The sequence below is a fragment of the Dermacentor silvarum genome, chromosome 7 (genome assembly GCF_013339745.2).
Source record: "Dermacentor silvarum isolate Dsil-2018 chromosome 7, BIME_Dsil_1.4, whole genome shotgun sequence".
Taxonomy (NCBI): domain Eukaryota; kingdom Metazoa; phylum Arthropoda; class Arachnida; order Ixodida; family Ixodidae; genus Dermacentor; species Dermacentor silvarum.
The window spans coordinates 50,419,719-50,439,617 of NC_051160.1; the positions used below are offsets into that span (position 1 = coordinate 50,419,719).

General features: G+C 47.2%; 1 long non-coding RNA gene across 1 annotated transcript; it reads right to left on the reverse strand.

Moving 5' to 3' along the window:
- Window positions 1-660: 660 nt before the first annotated feature.
- LOC119459512 (uncharacterized) lies at window positions 661-19,305 on the reverse strand. Its single transcript, XR_007467835.1, has 4 exons — window positions 19,058-19,305; window positions 18,487-18,556; window positions 2,234-2,296; window positions 661-768 (listed from the first exon to the last, which is right to left on the reverse strand). It is a non-coding gene; the product is annotated as an uncharacterized LOC119459512 (long non-coding RNA).
- Window positions 19,306-19,899: the final 594 nt, after the last annotated feature.

Genomic DNA, 19,899 nt, shown 5'->3' on the forward strand with positions numbered 1-19,899 from the left:
AGGACAATCACTGTTTATTTTTTTATTTGAGAATCCATGGCCTACTAGAGATCTATAGTTTTTGCTTAGTCTCCAGTTCGCACATGCGAAGTTTGCCACAGTACCAATTGCAGGGAAGTCCCTGTGATTAAAACAATGTTTCATTTAGTCTCATCATTACTATTTTACAGAATTTACTACCCGTAGCATGTTTCATAATTTCTATAGCATCAGTGCGCGTCAATGTATCTAGCGTAGCATTGCGATTAGGCAACTTTTTGCACAGGCAAAGCAATAATTTATGCACAATGTTTGGAGTCCTTTTATTTGTTTTGACTTGGAGGAATTTTCGGTTTCAGAAATAGCCCTGTAGACGCCTTTGCTTATGGTCACTTGCGCTATGCGCTGCGAGCGATTTGAATCCTACCCAGTTTTCCAGCTTCCCACCTAGCTGCAGAAATAGCTCAAGAAACTGGAATAGGAATATTATCTGCCGTACCAAATGACAACTCGCCATCTAAAGCAAAATTATGGCAGTTCTTCATGCGTAGTCGATCTGAGCAAGCAATACTGTAATGCAATAAGCTTGCGAGGCTAATGCACTGAAGGTTTTCTGTCTAATAGCCGGTTATGATTTGTTCAGCTGTACCAACTGAAATAACTGAAATAACGGGCACTTACCGCAAGAACAGTCGCAATGTTTACAATTACTCGATGTGCTACAATTATGAGTGACTGTACAGGAGTACTTAGAATCGCTGCCACAATCCATCGAACACGCAGAATGTTCTAAACATGAATAGAAAAAAAGATACATTCAGCAATAATGTTTTTGAAACTCCAACGCACATCATTCCCTCATGTACATGTTTCGACAGGGTACAAACACTCAGACAGAAATGGCAGCATATACGTTCTTATTTTTATTTTAGATGGAACAACAAATTATATTTTCATGAGGGTTCCAAAAAATGATTCTGATATTTAACAATGTGCTAAAGCCTTCATCAAAACAAATCACAGCGGCATCATATGCTTAAAATAAGCATAAATATCCCTGAAATAGGAGTCAGTGCATTAAGTTAACCTTCAACAACTTTTGAGCATTCATAACGTTCTAAATGACCAGATGGAATCTTCTAAGCTCAGAACATTTTTTGACAAGCCTCTACACCATTATTTACGCGGGAGAAAAATTGTCACGCTATTTCAAGTCAAACGTGAAAACTACGATGTAATCAATGGTGACATCGATGCCTTTTGTCTTAATATGAAATACCGCGTTGAGTTCGAATAACATTTAACAATTTAATGTTTGGCCCACCCAGTCTACGTAATCAAAACGTTTAGCAAATACGAGTGGATTGTGAGAATTTCTTTTTCACGGTTGAAAACAGGTCGCAAATGTTAAATTAGTAGCGTGCATATGGCGTTTCGTCCCAATTTCCTTACGAACTCCTGGTCAGTTCCATATTTCAGAGTAGACAAATAATTTGCATTATTTACCAGACAACGCTAATCGTTAATCGTTTTTAAGGATGGCGAAGACGGAAAGAACACAGCGTCGAAGTGACGACGTGGTAGTCTGCATTGAAGTAGATCTACCGGAATCTTGAGTGCTATTAGCGTGACGAGAGATAAAACGGGGAGCTGCAGGATAAAATGCAGTGAAGCGAGTTTTGTGAACCTCACTTAAGACAGCCATGAAGGCATGTGTTGTAGGTGAGGCGTCGTACCTTATGTGACACAGCATTGTTTGGGCGTTCGAACGCAGGTTCTGCGAAAGTTATTTGTGCGATTCGTCATAGTTTGTAACGTTTTAGAAAACAGACACAACGTAGAATCAAAAGTGCTTGATAAAAATAACAACTGAATATAGATAATTTTGTGTCTCTCAGGAAGTATTTAGAACGCCCTGTGCAATAATGTTACGGTTAAGATACGACGCTTGTAGGCCAGCAATCGCCAAAATATGCATGGTTATCCTACATGATGGAACGCAGCCTCTTCAAAACTGGTACGTCAGGCTGGCGCTTAAAATTTTAAGGAGATAAATTTGTATATGTGAACGAGCTTTCCAGTGTATGCATTGTAAGGCGAATGAATAAAGTTTAACAATGGGCGTCAATGTTTGAATGAAAACAAATGACTGCACCGTAGAGCCTCCCTCAGCAGCAAGTTTTTTTGTTATGTTAAAGCACATTGAAACTAAGGCTGCAAATGAAACACTGCCATTTGTTTTTAAGACACTCACCTTTAGTAGTAACCTGACTTCGTCGTTGGCGAGAGGGGGCCGTATTACGTTTCACCGATAAACCTGCAATGCAATGACGTATACCGAAAAGAAATACGATGGTATTTAGTACATTTTCTTAAAAAAGCAAGCATTAATTTGCATATGTCAAAGTAGTATTTGCATGTTGCCGGTGCGCAGATAGTGACTTGCTTTGTGGCATCGACAAAACATGTAATGCCATTGCATATTCCGTGATGCACTGTAAGTTTTTTAGCAAATATTCAGGGGAGCAAGTATTACTTGGCCTATGTCATAGTAATGGTGTAAAATCGTCTTCATTAAGGGGATGACTAAAAGGGCTACGAGACAACTGGGTATATATATTGCCAAGCTCCTATGTTCAGAACACGAAGTCAAAGCAGGCATTCACGAAAAAAAAAGATGTGTTTGGTACCCGGGGCTGTTGGCTAGCCTTGATACCAGGGGATAGCCATATCTACATTTGTTATCATCTGCATGCTTCGTTTTCGTTAAGTGAGTGTGTAAAGTCTTTGCAACGCTTTCTTGCTTTTGGTTATTACTATTCGTATATGTAGGTGTTCACTTTCTAAGATAATAGAGGTTGTAAGTGTTTCACGTGCGTGTAATATTTATCCAAGCGAAGCATGTTAGAACGCACAGATTTCGGTGGCGTCCATGTACGCACAGAATTTATGATCATCAGCATTGGCTCGAGCATCTTCGTCTTCCGCAGCTGGCTCGTTGGCGCCCCTCAGTGTGCGCTCGTGCTCCTTCTCGGCACGCGCTTGTACACTGCGCCCTCGCTCGTCGTCATCAGATGCTTCCACATCTGGGTGCGTTGTCATAGTCATTCAACCGTAAAATTGCACTTCTCTTCTGTCGTCGTAATGGGGAGGCCGCGTTTACGGGGATATGAGCCATTCAATGCCTTATGCAACGGAGAGATTTAATTTTGAGCTAACTTTATGGAAATCTATCCAGAATGAACGCGCTTGGTAAAGGGATCGTCGCCGACGTGCCCGTTCTAGCGTGAGGGCTTCCAAAGCCCAGGCGAAACATCAGCGAAGAGCCACGTACCTCGAGTTGAGGGAGTACGATGTGGATGCCAAACGTCAGCGTCGCCTTGCCCACCCGGAACCCAGCAACGGTGGTGCACGCCTCGGCAACGGTAGTGCCAACTTGCCCGGTGCGACGACCAGGCTTCAACGCAATTTTCTCAGCCTCAACTTCGCAGCCAGCTGCAGTGCGTGCGACCGGTTGTTGCTCGAGCACAACATGGTACTCGTCAGTGCAGTTTATTCGCAGAGACACCAAAGAAACACACGACAAGCTTCGCTTACCCCCATTTCCTCGACGGGGGAGGGGCAACTGATTTTTTTTTTAAATAGTGGCGTGATAGCAATTGTTCGCTTGCTGGCTGAACTGCCATGGATGCAGCACCCATAGACACTAGTGTAAGTTTGCTGGGGTAATATTTGTAGAAATATATGCTAGCATTCGCGTTTAGTGCCTGCGGATCACTTATTATTTAGGACCAGGGTAGATTTTTCCCCACAAGCAACGCCCTGGCGCACAGCAAGGTGGATTCTGTGACCTATCATTTCTTTTTGCGTGTACAGCATTCTTAGCCTAGTTCCTACACAATGTGATTCGTATCCTGTTTCTCACTTGTTTACTCGCGTTGTCTTTCTTATAAAATTACCGCAGGAACTCTGTTGTGGGACATGTCACATAGTGCATAGAGATTATTTCCAGTAACACAGTAGCACAAGGCACGCACTGAGCATTTGAGAGAGCTGGCTGCTTTGGAAACGAGAAAACGTGCGTGCTATCGTGTCCTACCTACAGGCTCATTAACACCTGCGACTTGGGCAGGTCGCACGAACATTTGCGAGTGGCGACCAAAAAGGGTCTCAAGGTACCCAATGCTGACACTGGCAAGTGCGACTGGCAAGTCAGCACTTGCTCACACTTGTACGGTCGCGTAAAATACCTATCAGCGCTTACTGATGTCCTGTTCCTAGGCATCTGATTGTTTGAGCAGTTTGCGACTGCGCTCGGACCACTGAAAAATTGAGCAGCGAGTTACTGGCCATAATGGACCAAATGGATTTGGACCAAATGGACTTGGTCGCGCCACCGCTGTCATTCACCAGTGTAAATGGGCATTGCTTATTCTGCTTTCGGTCAAGGGCGCGACCGGACACAGGGTGATTCGCTCCGACCATGCTGCGACAGCGGTCGTCAACAACAATGGTAGCCAGTCGTTTCCCGTGCTCCAGAACTACATATGATTCTGCCCAACGTTTCACCAGGTGCAGCTAGCAATCGTACTGCACCCCCCCTCCCCCCATATTGCACTGTGAACTCTCAGGTAGTCCGTAACGCATCGAAGACTTTCAAAAGCCCTTGCAAGCTGCCGGTGTCATCAAGAACATTGCTGTGATAGGGGACTATCGGATTCCTTACCTCTGGCTCATTACCGTGAAGACGCATGCGGCAAAGATGAACCTTACAAAAATTTGAATCTTGGTCGTTTAAGACCCGTCTTTGCATTGTCATGAAACCCAGAGGTCAGAGGTGCGTATGAAGTTGCATTGGGTGACTTTGTATGTCACGAACAAGGAAACTTGGAGTGCTTTCAGTGAATAGGGTTAAATGAAGGGGGTGACTACCGACTATTGAAAAATCAGAGGGCTTCGTATTTGCTGACTCTCTCACAAAGATTGTGCGACGACTCTTTTTGAAGGATGATATCGCAACGAACCATACACCGCACCACGTATGCCTCGTCAGTGGTACAGTGCTCATTGTGGGGCCATGTTGAATCTCTTCGTGCCTTCGCGGCAATCGAGTTTCGTGGTCGTAGCTGTGACAATGTAGGGTACCTAACTGCTTCTGTGGTTCCCGGGCGCGCGTGTGACCTTTCTGGATAAGCGCTAAATCTAGAAGGGGGCGTGTATTTTGCGCTCACGGCGAGAGCTGCACAGGACCAAGTGCCCTGCTCGTGGTGGGAGTACACGAGTGGTCAGAGCTAGTTGTCAGAGCGCATCCAATGCACTAGGCCTAGCGCTACACTTGACTGATCGCATGCCTACTCGATTCACATGGAAGAAATGAAAGCCAAACTGGCCGAACGGCGCTCTTTGTCGGTTCCGCCACCTGACTAGATTGCTTGATGGCAAATCCACGGCTGTTGTCCATGTTGATGCCGATGTTTATAAGAGCGACATGAAAGTGCGTCTGAGCTGCTAGACTCCCGCTATTGGAGCCCCCACGCCGCTGGTGAAATATTGAACTCCACGCAAACTTATGGAAGCTTGATGCCCATGCTGCTGTATATGACACAGCGTGCACAAAGGGAAGTGCGAGAGAGGAGCCAAGCTGCAGCAGACGGCCGACACAGGACACGTTTTGGCGGTGTCCTTTTTCAGATTCCTTTATGATCTTTAATACGGAAGCCACCGGATTAACCCAAGAACACTTCATGATGCGCTTGATGTGTATATGTAGGATGTGTATATTTGGATATTATGAAGTCTATATATAATGTCCTAATGTCCTAAACAACACGTGCCAAGTACACGTGACACGTTTACTTATTTATTTTTTACCGTTGACCGCTTTTCACCGGCTAAGAAATTTTAAACGTTATCGCTAACTGCAGGACTTGCCTGCATGTATCGGAAGTTTCTCGAATGTTATCGATGCTTCTATCTCCTGTCTGTTGTAACCGACGCTTATGTAATCTGATTATATGAGCGACGCGAATTGCCTAGTACTTTCTGGAAGACACGCAGTGCACCAGGGATTACTCTGGAATCTTAAATAACTCGTGTATAAAAGCCGACGCGTTTCGCCGCTGATCAGATTTTGACAATCGCCGACTCTGTTCGCCGCTATCGTTGTGCTTCGAGTGTAGCTTGCTTTTGTGGGCACAGGTTCGCCCAATAGAGAATCAGCAAGGTCGATCTACATAGGTCGCGAAGCTTGGGGCGAAAAAAGGTTCAGAACGAATTGCCTGCGACATCAGCAAGGGTGGTTATGGGAGCAGCTAGCGATTGAAGCGCGACTGTGTTTGGAGGGAATAAACATTGGGAAAGAAAAAAGCGTGTTATAATTAAAGAGAGACACAGATTCATTCAACGAAAATAAAATTCCTAATCAATTTAAATAAGCATGGCGAGAAAAAAAGGGACAATTCTATTTTACTTAATCATTATCAATAAATGCCTTTTATCCAGCGCCCATCGATAGCGGCGTTCGTTGACGCCGCTATCACTTGCAATGCAATGCAGCTCTTGAAGTGTGCAGAAAAGCGCGCTCATAAAGTTGACCTGTTACTATACGCCCCCCTCACATGTTGTGTTGTTTTGCTTGCCGACGCTTGTCGAAATTTGATAACGCGGGTAGCTTCATCGTTTTTTAACCTGTTCAGTCAAATGCAGTAAGTTGGGACCGCCAGATAATGGCTTAATTTAATTGTTTTCGTTCGACAGCGCTGGCAGACGGGCTTGGTGTCTGACGAAAGGACAAGCACTCTACGCCCAAAGCGTTCGTCGGCCTCTAAAGAAAGTATGTTCTGTGCAGGGATGTGATTTCGACACCCGTATCGCTGACCTTTTCCTGCAGTCGTATGGCGGAGCATTTGAATATACAGCTGTAATGGCAGGCCTCCGAAAACAAATATCGCGCCTTTGACAACAAAATGACGTCACTTCTGTGTTTAACGGATATGATGTCACATTATTTTTTCTTCCACCGGAAGTGTTCCCTCCTTGCACAGATGGCGCTAAGCCCCATGAACCGCCAATGAGCCGGCATGTTTTGAACGTATGGGCTTCTATGGAAGCTTCGCTACCAGGTATACCTACCTTCGAATCCTTTTCGTGATACGCAGTTTTACGACTGTTTTCTTCACCGTCGCTACTACGTGACATCTGGTGGAGGTGCTTTTGTGTTCATGCACCGGACGCCCCCGAAAAGCCGTGATCCAAGCCCGAATCCCGAAGGCAGTACCAACGCTGTCCCGGACCATCGAGCTAGCCTCAGGCTACGAAACCAGCCCCCCGGAGTACGGACTTCTTTTTGAGAAGAGCAGGAAGTGCACAACCACGACCGCATCAACAATGGCAGCACCAGTGCCGCCTAAACCGATCGTGTTACAGCGCCCACGGGAGCCACTGACGTTCCACAGATTAACATTTGTGGATCCGTAAAGCTGGCTGGAGACGTATGAAATGGTCGCTGTATTTAACAACTGGAACAGCGCGACAAGCTGTGCCATGTCTTCTTGTCATTGGAGGATGCCTCCAGGACGTGGTTAGAGAATCGGTAGTCGACCTTGATAATATATATGAAACCTGTTCTGCCACGGCCTCCTGCAGACCTTTACAAGCGTCGCGCGCAAGGAAAGGGCCGAAGTTCTCCTAGAAGCCCGGGTGCAACTGCCCAACGAGAACATCACGATTTTCACGGAGTATATGGCTCGCCTCTTCAAGCACGCTGACGCCAACATGCCAGATGTGTAAAAGTTCGCTTCTTGGTGAGGGGTGTCAAGCAAGAGATCTTCGCCGGATTAATACGCAACCCGACCAAGACTGTTGCTGAATTTCTTTCCGAGGACAGAATCATTCAGAAGACTCTCAACATATGAACAAGGCAATATAACCACCGAACACTGGCCGCGAACAGCATCGAATTCAAGCACTTGGCAGCGACGATCTGCACGAGAACATTAGAGCGGTCCTTCGCGAGGAACTGCAGAAGCTCTTTCCCAGGTCGCAGCCTCAACTGCCATCTATCGCCCATACCGTCAAAGAAGAAGTTCAGCGCTCACTTTGAGTCCCCGATGTGCAGACGGAATCACCGCAACCCCAGCTGGAAGCAATAACAAGTCGCCGTCGCCCGCCGTCAAGTTCCCCCTCCGCGCCCGCAACAGGGCCCCGTAACGACGCATTTCCGTCGCCCACCGCCGCCACCACCAGCCCGCCCGAACGTCGGTCAGCGCATCTACCGGAGAAAGACGGGCATTTGGCGTGCCCCCGACCACCGCCGGCTCTCCTATCACTGCGGGGAAGCCAGCCATGTCTACCACCGATGCCCATACCGAGAGATGAGCCTACGTGGTTTTCGCCGTCAATGAGCCACGTCCACAGCTTGGGGTGAGCAACCACATGACATTGCCGACTACCGTCGCCGGAGCCCAGTGGCAACCACAACAACCATCATGCTCGCCGTCAGCAGGACGCTACCTGTCGCCACAGCGCCGACCACACACTGGCGCAGCCCGGGGCCGGTGCATGAGCGCCTATCCGGGAAACTAAATGCAGCAACCAACGGAGGTGCGGTGGCTGTGCAATGCAATGCCAAAGATCCTCCGCCAGCGACGACGACGATTTGCGCATTATCACAACGAGGTATCAGCACACCGCCTGGGAAGAGCCTTGACCATAACACTTAACCGCCAAAAGAAGACCTGCCGACGCGACGTAGCAGCAGTGGAGCAAGCCGACGCCGCAGTAATCCGACTCCACGACCTAACCACAACGCTAGACGATAGTCTACCGACCTAGACGTGCTAATAGATTGTCATAACGTCACCGCTCTCGTCGACACTGGAGCCGACCATGCCGTCTTCAGTGGCACGTTCGCCGCCAAGTTGAAGACGGTGAAGACAGCCTGGCAAGGACCCGATATCCGGACAGCGGAAGGCCACCTAATAACGCCGGCTGGAATCTGCACACCTCGAGTCACGGTTAACAATTGCACTTAACCGGTGAGCTTCGTAATCATGCAGCACTGCTCCAGGGACGTCATCCTAGGCATTGACTTCCGAAACCAACATGGTGCAGTCATCGACTTGAGGTGCAATTCGATAACGCTTTCAACGCACAAAGCGATACCCAATACAAACATCAGTTACCATGCCTTAAATGTGCTTGAAGAACAAGTCACCGTTCCGCCTCGCGTAGTGATATCCGTCGGTACCGAAGTGCCTGCAGATATCGAGGGCGTCGTCGATAGCGATCATCACTTACTGGTCGACGGTGAGATTTACGCCGCTAGAGGCATAGCTGAGCTACGTGAAGAGAAAGCAAGAGTGATGCCCACAAACTTCAGCCACCAATACAAGCAAATTAGCAAAAGCATCACGGTCGCCTATATCGAGGAAATAATACAAGCCAACAGTACTTTCGCCTTCTTGGACTCTAGAGAACTTTCAACGACGACTTCAGTACACGAATCAGCTTTCGATGTAAATGAGAACCTTCCGAGGCATATAAAAAATACTGCTGAAAGACCTGGTCCTTCTATACACGGACTGCTTGTCGTCGTCATGAAAAATTTGACAAACCCCTTTCGCCAAACACCACATTATAACCAGCGAATATGTCCGCCCACTCCATCAGAGCCCGTACCGAGTCTCGGCGCGCGAACGTGAGGCAATAAGGCAACAAGTCGACGAAATGCTACGCGACGTCATCCAGTCGTCCAAGAGTCCGTGGGCATCCCCCGTGGTATAGGAAAGAAGAAGGATGGGACACTCCGTTTCTGCGTCGATTATCGGCGCCTCAGCAGAATCACGAAGAAGGACTTATACCCTCTCCCGCAAATAGACGACGCTTTGGATCGACTCTATAACGCAAAGTATTTTTCGTCGATGGATCTAAAAACCGGCTACTGGCAAATTAAAGTCGACAAGAAGGACCGGGAGAAGACTGCCTTTATAACACCAGACGGACTGTTTGAGTTCAAGGACATACGGTTTGGCCTTTGCTCGGCAACTGCGAATTTCCAACGCGTCATGGATACAGTATACTGGCAGGCTTGAAGTGGCAGACTTGCCTCGGTCTACTTGGACGACGTCATTGTGTTTACCCTCAAGCTTCGAAGAACGCCTCCGGTGCCTTGAAACAGTTCTTCAAGCAATCAAGACCTCCGGACTCAGTTTTAAGCCAGAAAAGTGGTGCTTCGCATATGAGGACCTTTTGTTTTTGGGCCATGTAATCAACAAGTCTGGAGTGTGTCCTGACCCACAGAAAACGGCGGCCATCTCTGACTCTCCTCCGCCCGCCGACAAGGAGGCACTGCGTAGATTTCTTCGACTGTGCGACTATTACAGGCGCTTTGTCAAGGACTTTTCACGGATCGCCGAGCTATTGACGTACCTCACTATGTCCGACGTCGAGGTGAAGTGGCAGACGGCGCAAGTGGAAGCATTTGAAGAACTGAAGCGACACCTGCAGTCGCCGCCAATACTTGCGCATTTTGACGAAAACGCCGATACCGAAGTCCACACAGACGCAAGCAGCATAGGACTCGGCGCCGTGCCTGTGCAGAGGACTGACGGACTAGAACGGGTTGTAAGTTACGCTAGCCGGTCACTGTCGAAGACGGAAGCAAATTATTCCACAACAGAAAAGGAGTGTCTCGCCATCGTCTGGGCTACATCAAAGTTTCGCCCCTACCTCTCTGGCAGGCCCTTCAAAGTTGTGAGCGACCACCACGCCTTGTGATGGCTAGCTAACTTAAAGGATCCATCAGGTCGCTTCGCACGATCGATTCTGATACTTCAAGCATTCTACATCTCTGTCATTTACAATTCCGAGCGAAAGCACCCGCCGCCGTCGAACACCCGCCACAGGACGACCAGGATGACGACACTTTCTTGGGACCCATCAGTGCCGACGAATTCGCCGAACAACAATGAGCGGACCCGGAACTAAGGAGCCTTGTAGACTACCTGGAAGGGAAGACCGTCGTTGTGCCGAAGGTGTTCAGGCGAGGATAGGCGTCATTTTTCTTGCAAAACGACATTCTCCTAAAGAAGAACTTCCCGCCACTCTGAGCCAACTACCCCCTCGTGGTACCTTCAGCATTCCACCCAGAGGTTCTGCAAGATCTCCATGATGACCCAACGGCTGGACACCTCGGTTTTTCTCGCACGCTCGCGAGGATACAACAAAAATACTACTGGTCTTGCCTCGCTGCCAACGTCGCTCATAACGCAAAGACATGCCGAGACTGTCAGCGACGCAAAACACCACCGAAAAAGCCAGCCGGACCTCTACAGCCGATCGAACCATCTCGCCGACCGTTGCAGCAGATCGGGATGGACTTACTGCGGCTTTTCCCGACGTCGGCGTCCGGGAATAAATGGATTGTCGTAGCTACGGACAAGCTCACCCGCTACGCCGAAACAAAAGCCTTGCCCAAAGGAAGTGCCGCCGAGGTAGACAGATTCTTCGTTGAGAACAACCTCCTGCGTCACGGGGCCCCAGAAGTCCTCATCACCGAAAGAGATACGGCTTTACGGCAGATCCAACTCAAGCCATCCTGCGATACAGCCAGACAAGCCATCGCCAGACCACCGCCTACCACCCGCAGACGAATGGACTCACCGAGCGCCCAAACAAGACCATCATCGACATGCTAGCAATGTACGGCGACGCCTAACACAAGACGTGGGATGCCATCCTTCCGTACGTGACCGTCGCATACAACACGGCCGTGCAAAAAAACGACGCACATGGCGCCGTTAAAACTGGTCTACGGAAGCAACCCGGCAACGAAGCTTGACGCCATGCTACCGGAAGTCACCGACGAAGACAATCTCGACGTTGCCACCTACTTGGAGTGTGCCGAAGAAGGTCGACAGCTCTCCCACTTGGGCATTAAGAACCAGCAGAGGACCGACTGCCGGCACTACAATGTTCGACGACGCTACGTCGAGTACCAGCCCGGCGACCGTGTTTGGGTCTGTACTCCGATACGGCGACGAGGACTTAGAAACCGTTACGTCGCTATTTCGGACCCTAAAAGATCATCCGACGTATTGGCGCACTGGACTATGAGGTCGGGCCAGACGGCATTTTTCAATGCCAGCGACGCCGCGCACGACCTGAAGTCATCCACGTGGTGCGTTGCTACGCCCGCTGACGAACTTTGGTTCTTTGTTGCTTTGTTATTGTTTTTGCTTCTTTATTACGCGTGGTTTTGTTTCCGCTTTCATGTTTGTTTGTAGCATCGGGCACGGTGTAAAAATACGGAGAGGTGCTGACACTCTCCTCCCAACGCGCGCAAAAGCGCCGCTCGCTCGCGTCCAGATTATGTTCGGCTTGGTTGCAGCTGGTTCGGCGCCGTCGTAGAGGACGCTGCGGTATGCGGTCCCAGCCTGGGCGGCAAGGCGCGTGCTGCCGCTGCTTCGTCTTCCTGCTTGCATGTGCGGTTGCGCTGTTTTGAAGGCACGATTTTTGTTCGCGTTCGTTTCATGAGCTTGTGCTTGGGTATTGTCGCCACGGGCCCTCGACGAAGGTGGCAGCGGCCTTCTGAGGGGCGTTTGAAATGGCTAGAAAGTGCTTCGTTCCAAACTGCAATTCTGGATACCTGACTTGTGCGGAGCGTGTGCCTTTATTCAAAGCGCCGTCCGACAGCGGTCGTCTAGAGCAGTGGTGCCGTGCAAATCTGAGGGCACACCGAACTCTAACGCATACCGACCATGTCTGCACCAGCCATTTTTCAGAGGATACGATATCGATGTCATATTGTCACGACGTCGAAAGCTCGAGGGCCAAACGAAACGCACTTGTCGGCAGAGGCAGTAACAAGAACGGACGGTTTTAAAATACCGCGCGCTAGTCACTGCTTCTTCTTCTTCTTGCTATGTTTTTCATCAGTGCCGATGTGTCTTATGTCGTCGTCATCGCCGCGCTAGACACGTGGCAATATTACGCGGAGCGCTCCATAAAAGGATTCCCACCATATTTCCAAACTGTCCGAAGAACCTCACACGGTCAAATAAACCTCGAAAGCCGCTGCGGAAGAGAGAACCTCCTGTGTGCCGCAGTAGTTCGTGCAAATTTTGCTGCATGTACAAGATATATACTGGGTGGTTTACTATCATGCTCCAAGATTTGAAAATATGTAAATGTCATGTAGCTGGACAGAACCAAGGTAATTTTGTCTGCCGTCGCTTGGAGATATTCAGATAATTTTTTATTCCGCTTAATTACATAATTATTTTAATAATTGTTTAATCAACTATTTTAATGCTATAATTGTATAAAAAGTATGAAAAAGAGAATTGTACAACAGCGTGGAAAGCTCCCAATATAACTTTCTGTTGCTCAATACGTGATACATAAAAGTGTTTTCCGAGCGTGAACGAAACCCACGAATACAGCAATATTGCCGCGCGACTGGCCGCTCGAGGCACTTTGCGTGTATTCGTGAGCTTCTATCATGCTCGGAAAAACACTTCTACGTAGCGCGTATTGAGCAATAGAAAGCTGTATTGGGAGTCTTTCATGTTGCTCTACAATTTTCTCATTGACACTTTTAATCTAATTATAATGATTGGGAAGTTGATCAATAAATAAAACTAATTATCTAATTAGGCGGAATGTAAAAAATAACTGAGTATCTCCAAGGGACGGAAACAACATTACTATGGTTCTGTCCAGCTACGTGACATTTGCATATTTTGAAATATTTGTGCACCCTGTAAAATCTATACTGCTGTTTTCTGTGCAGATGTGTGCCTGATTTTCAAATTTGTTCCATCCTGGCTACTGAATTTTTTTTTACTATGCGCGTGCGGTGTATATTACACGCTTGCATGTTTTTATACATTTTTCCATTGTGGGAGTGTATGAGACCGCAAGCTTCTGGGATGGTTATCACCTATTAAAATTATCGAGCTGCTTCATGCACAAGTTTTTTCGTATTGTGTCTATGCAAAAAAAAGGTCTATGGGATTATTGTGTGGTGGGTGTAAGTGTATTTGTGGACAGGCTGTAGCATGCATTGTCAAACATGCTTACATTGGCACATTCTCATATGCAATTTCAGAAAAACAAAGTCACCTCTTTTTTTAGATCTTGCAAGAGCCCCTCAGTCCTCAATGGACGAAAGCCCAATGAATAATATACACGGTCTATGTTAAGTGGAATTGGAATAAAAAAGGCATTTGCTCAGGTTTTCATCAGTAAACTGTGGTAGTGATGCTCTAATTCAAGATAGACGCCTGCCTTCGTCCCGCCTAATAAATTCCCATTTGAAAGAGTAGCTGATGTGCATTCTCATCTTAAGTTCTAGCCATGAACAGCCACTTTGCTCTAGTGCATTGCATATCGCCAGCTTGCGCCGTTTCATTTCTTAATTTATATCGCCACCACATTGAATTCGCGCAACGATGATTGAACGGTTTTCTGAGTGTGAATGGAAGCAGCGATAAGCATGAAATACATTTTCTGGTGTAGTCACTATTTTCTTCTGATCGAGGGGTAGCACGTCGGCAGACACTTTCATTTTTTATGCTTGGATGAACGGCTAGACCGGACGAAACAAATTGTGTGCGCGAGGGTAACTTCAGTGGGCTTTGAGTGCTGCCCGATTGATTCGTGTTCACGTCATCCACGCCCTGCACAAGGAACCTTCATGTTAGCGAAGCCTGGTAGACTTATCACTTTAATGAGAAATAACGATTTTTTTCGTGCTTTGAGATTTACTCACTCCACTATGAACGAAAATTTAGCGGAGGCAGAGGAATGCCAAGCCGCCGGCGCCGCTAAGCTGGGACCGCTGGCCGCGGCGCCATCTATCTGCTCGCAGCAGAGCTACTCGGCGCGCCCGCGCGCGGCCGAACATAATCTGGACGCTCGCTCGCGCGCAATGTCAGCACCTAAATATTCTTCCACCGTTATCGGGAAGAAGCTTTTTAGGAGGAAAGTATTAACACGTGTACTTGTTTATTTTTCACCGGTGACCGCTTTTCACCGGCTAAGAAATATTAAACGTTACCGCTAAGCGCAGGACTTGCCTGCATGTATCGGAAGTTTCTGGAACGTTATCGATGCTTCTATCTGTTGTCTGTTGTAACCGACGCTTATGTAATCTGATTGTATGAGTGACGCGAATTGTCTAGTACTTTCTGGAAGACACGCGTGCACCAGGGATTACTCTGGAACCTTCGATGACTATTGTAAAAAGGCCGACGCGTTTCGCGGCTCATCACATTTCGACGATCGCCGACTGTGTTCACCGCTATCGTTGCGCTTCGAGTGTGGATTGCTTTTGTGGGCACAGGTTCGCCCACTAAGGAATCACTTTCGTCATACGCCGTTTTACGAGTGTTTTCTTCACCCTCACTACTACGTGACAATAGCATCAGACACGAAAACACGTCGTCTGTCGTTAAAAAGTTGGCGCGCAGCAAAATGGTTCTTCTTTATATTAAGTTCAAGGCCAGCAGAAGTGAGGCACGTAAGAATCGCACGAAGACAAACAAGGCGAGCAGAAAAATCTCGAGAAAAAACGACAATGTCGTCAAGGTAGCCGAAGCAGGTATCTCACTTTTAGCCCATGTCACTCACCGCTCAGCGATGTTTTCTTTTTCGATCGACGAGCACTGTTTTACGGATAGCTTAAGCAGATTCACTGTTAAAAAAAGGCAACACGAAAAACTCTCACCAAATTTTATTTCTATCGCCAATAATTTGCTTTGGTTAAGACGAAGTTCACCTTAAAGTTTACCTCAAAGTGAGGTGAACTCACAAAGTTCACCTCACCCTAAAGTGAACACAGCTGTAGGCGCAATGTACTGTGAGCTTTCCGTGTGGAACATTAGTCCCGATAGCGACGTGGTCAGTTTTTAAAGACGATAGTCGTTCTTGCTTAACGCGAAAAACTTTGTCTATCTGTCACGCGATTCAACCGCCCCGCCAAAAGCAACCAAGCTACTAGCACTGGTGTCACGGGATCATACACGTCAACATTATATAGCGCAAAAGAAACCTCAGGCCTATTTGAGGCAAATGATATGTACGTACATAACCGTGATCCGCAGCGTTCATTGAATTAAGAGTACACATTGTACTGGTTTTTACGTGAGTAAATGAAAAATCAACGCGTCAGAAATAGTGTCGAATAGACGCTATGCGTTAAAGACAAGCCGACTGAAGCCACAGCTCTGCAGCCGGCTTTAAGCCAACAGTAATAAAATGTCCCAACAGATAGCCCGAGAGCAGGGCGAACGCGGGAAATTTGAATTGAATTCAGCAAAACCTCCCTTGCATCCATCATGGAAAGAGTGAGAGAGGAGGGGAAGAGCGTGAGAGGTGGGGAGGAAGAAGTGAGGGTGTTACGTATCAGGGGCAGCAGAAGACTATCGTCTTTCGTCGTCATTTGCAGCGAAGCAAGCAGATACGCGGCCAATTTTTTTATCTTGCAGCATAGGTTCTGCCAGATTACGGACATGGCGGCCTCACTGTCAATAAGCACTAGTTCGGCGGTTCCTTCAACATCAACGTCGATAACGTTCCGCGGCAAAACAGATGGAGGCCTTGGGCAGTTCGACTTGCATGCAGCTCTTGCCTCCGGAACTGCAGCAATCACTTTCCCTCTTCCGTAGCAGGTCCGCGACGCATGGATGACAGTGAGCGTCATCGCGGAAATGGTGACCGGTAGTTCGCATAGGGTGGTTTATCATTAGGGGTGCACCTTCGTGGCGTCCGTGACGACGAAGGAACAGACCTGCCCACAGCGTCAAGTGGAGAAGATGGACATCCGCGACAGTAACCAGCGAGGTGTCCACAGACGAAGCAGATGGACTTATTGTCCAGCGTTCGCCATGCGACTGAGCGGTGGAAAAACGGAACGGAAGGTCTCGCGAAGGGAAGTGGCGCAGCAGTCGCTTTCATCGGCAAGGCAGGGGTTGGCATCGCAGGCTGTTGAGGAGACCGAGCCGCGACAGAAGGGTAGGTAAGCGGTGCAGTGACGGGTGGTTGTTGAGGCATGGGCGGGAGGGCCTCAGCAATCTGAGTCCGAATGACGAGTTGAAGGTACGGAGCAAAATATTGCCCAATCTCGTGCGTGAGAGGCCGTAGGCCGACCAAAGACTTCCTCAGTAGAAGTCTTGACAACGGACCGAGGAGGAGTGTTGGTCTCGTGGTAGCGACACCAGAGTTGCGCGATGTCCGCGAGAAAACATGACATGAGTCAGCTTCATGTGATCATCCCAGTTGTTATTGGCGTTGAATTGTTCGTACTTCGACAACCAAACTTCAACATCTGATTCACCTGAGCAGTTGAAGATGAGCGGAGTCCACTGATGGTACACGGCACCGCAGGAAGCATGGGCAGCCGAAGCGTCAGTCTGAATTGAGGTCTCGGTGGCCTTAATGGGAGTGGGAACACAAGGGAGCGTCTGGGAAGAAAGTTCGTGATTGGTGCAGGGGACCCATGCAGCTTCCACCAAATATGACGTGCTTTATTTGCGTCTAAACGCCAAGGAACGACGAAGAACTTCAAAGGCAAGCGCCAAGAAACGGCGCGTGTCAAGCAGCCAAAATCCAGGCAAGCGCAAGCTCGGGTCGCGTGGCTACCAACAACATTATGGCTTGCTTGGCTGCATCGTCATCGTCATGTATCCTTCATTGCACAGCGAATGGTTCCCCACATCCGTGTCTATGTGCTCCTTAGTTATTCTAGATTCTTCTTCATGTTATAATAACTTCTCACCACGAGAATTTGCAGATATGGTTTCTTAAGATGGATTGACATCAGATATCTTGGTCATAACGTATTCGTGTGAGTGATTTAGCTTGTTTAAATAAAATGGTTTCGTCGAAGGAAAGTCTCTCGGTTCTATTCAGTGTTCTAAATTACCGACAATAAAAATCGCCAAAGGTTGGGCTCTCCGTGAATTTGTTTTACTGTGCTATATCTACGTAGACTTGGTTCTCACAAAACACTAATAAAAGCGCCGTTATCTACACGCGTCGGAGCGCAGTTACGTTATCTTTATACTTCGCGCCTCTGTTTAGAGCGAGGGATCAAGATCAACATTAATAATCCCCTAATGACAACCATTTGAGTACTTGTTTCTGCGCAAGCCCAATATATTATTAAAAAACACTTGTGGAGAATACTATTATTCCAAAATTTGCATGAATAAACCTAAATATTAGGCAACTAAGCGCACTTCAACCAAACCACAAAACGTCTTAGTTACTCAACATGACTACATGTTCCGGCGACGTTTGTTTCCATTGTCTATGGTATATCAGTCTATTCTTAAATCTTTGGTCTAATTATGGGAAACACGCCGTATATCTGTGTCTCGAATGCTACGACGATAATTGCAATAGCCAAGTAAAATAATGAAGCCCGATTGAATGCGCGTATTGCTATTGGCAGAAGTGTGGCATACCAGTTTACTCTTTCTTTGCGGGAGATGTTGTACTTACCTGAAATTACTAAGAGGGAACTGGCAACCACCAGAAAACGGAACATTGGGTATTTTGTTGCCATATATACCTGAAAATAGGGACAATCACACTGTAAAGCATTTTTAGCGATAGACTCGAAGCACGACCATCCAGGCCTCTCAGCTAATATGAGACCGTCACACCATTACTAAGCCTAAGAGAACACGAAAACATGATTTCGGGAGTTCTTTATATCCTGTATTTACTGTGCGCATGTTCTTTTTCTATTGATATTTAAACGTGAAAGATATCACATAAAGCAATTTTATTGAGCGCGTTGTCCTCTTCCGAAAAGCAGCCATACCATACGGCAATAAGTGCAAATAATAGGCAATTTCTTGAAATGTTATTCTTGTATGCCGCCAGTGGAATACTTAGTTTAAATTGGCACTCGTAACGCTACGTATAGCACGGTCCAAAAAATTTGGTTAAAGTATCAACATTCTTATAACACCTACTATGGAAGTACGTTAAAAATTTACTGTGAGGTTTTTTTTTTTTAAATGTAATTCTAGCTTTTATCCAATTGCTTGATGGTATGAATACTTACTTGCTTCAGTATGAAAGTTTCGTGTGATTTCTGACAGCACGCCTGGTACGCCGAAGATGACCGTGGTTTCGTACACGTGTAAGAATATTTCCGCGCGAGAGGTTATAAAGCAATACCACAAGTTGTCAGGAGCTATAAATAAATACCGTTTGTTGACGGTTGGTACGCAGAGAATATGGGGGATGAAAAAGTTGCTTTCGACATCGTCCAAGAAGCTGTTGACATTGCATGTAGTTCTCGGTATTGAAAGGACAGTGAGGCATAGATGGCATTGTTAAAAACATTTTTGCTCCGGAAGTGCTTCATTTTTGCAGGCACACGTGTTTTCGTGCACAATAACTTCATTGTGTACGTCTGCTTTAAATCCATCAATGTGCTCAGCGCGAAATCTCAATCTGCTGTGGTTGACTTTTTTAAAGGCCATGTCTGATATGTCGCACATTCGTGTAGTCACAAGTCTTCCCTATTGTGCAAAACTAAGCAGAATAAATTTCGGAGTAAACAGGTAATATTATTCGGGGCGCTCAATGGAAGGTGACTTTATATGATTTTTTCTGCTTATTCGCGTGTACTATTGCGCGGGCTCATTACTTTCCTATTTTTATGTTAACTGCTTCTAATATGCTGTATCTGCGAAAAGCGGGTGTCTTTCACTGATCCTCTCTCAGTCCTCGTGGACAGTGTGTGCTTTCTCAATGATACAAATTAACCCCAATGCAAGCTATGCACACCATGTCATCTTTTGCACAAGTAATGACTTTACCAAACTTAAGTTCTCAATATCTTACCGGCCTCTCCGATGTAGAAGACGTGAGACATCTATGTGAATAAGAAAAGTTCTT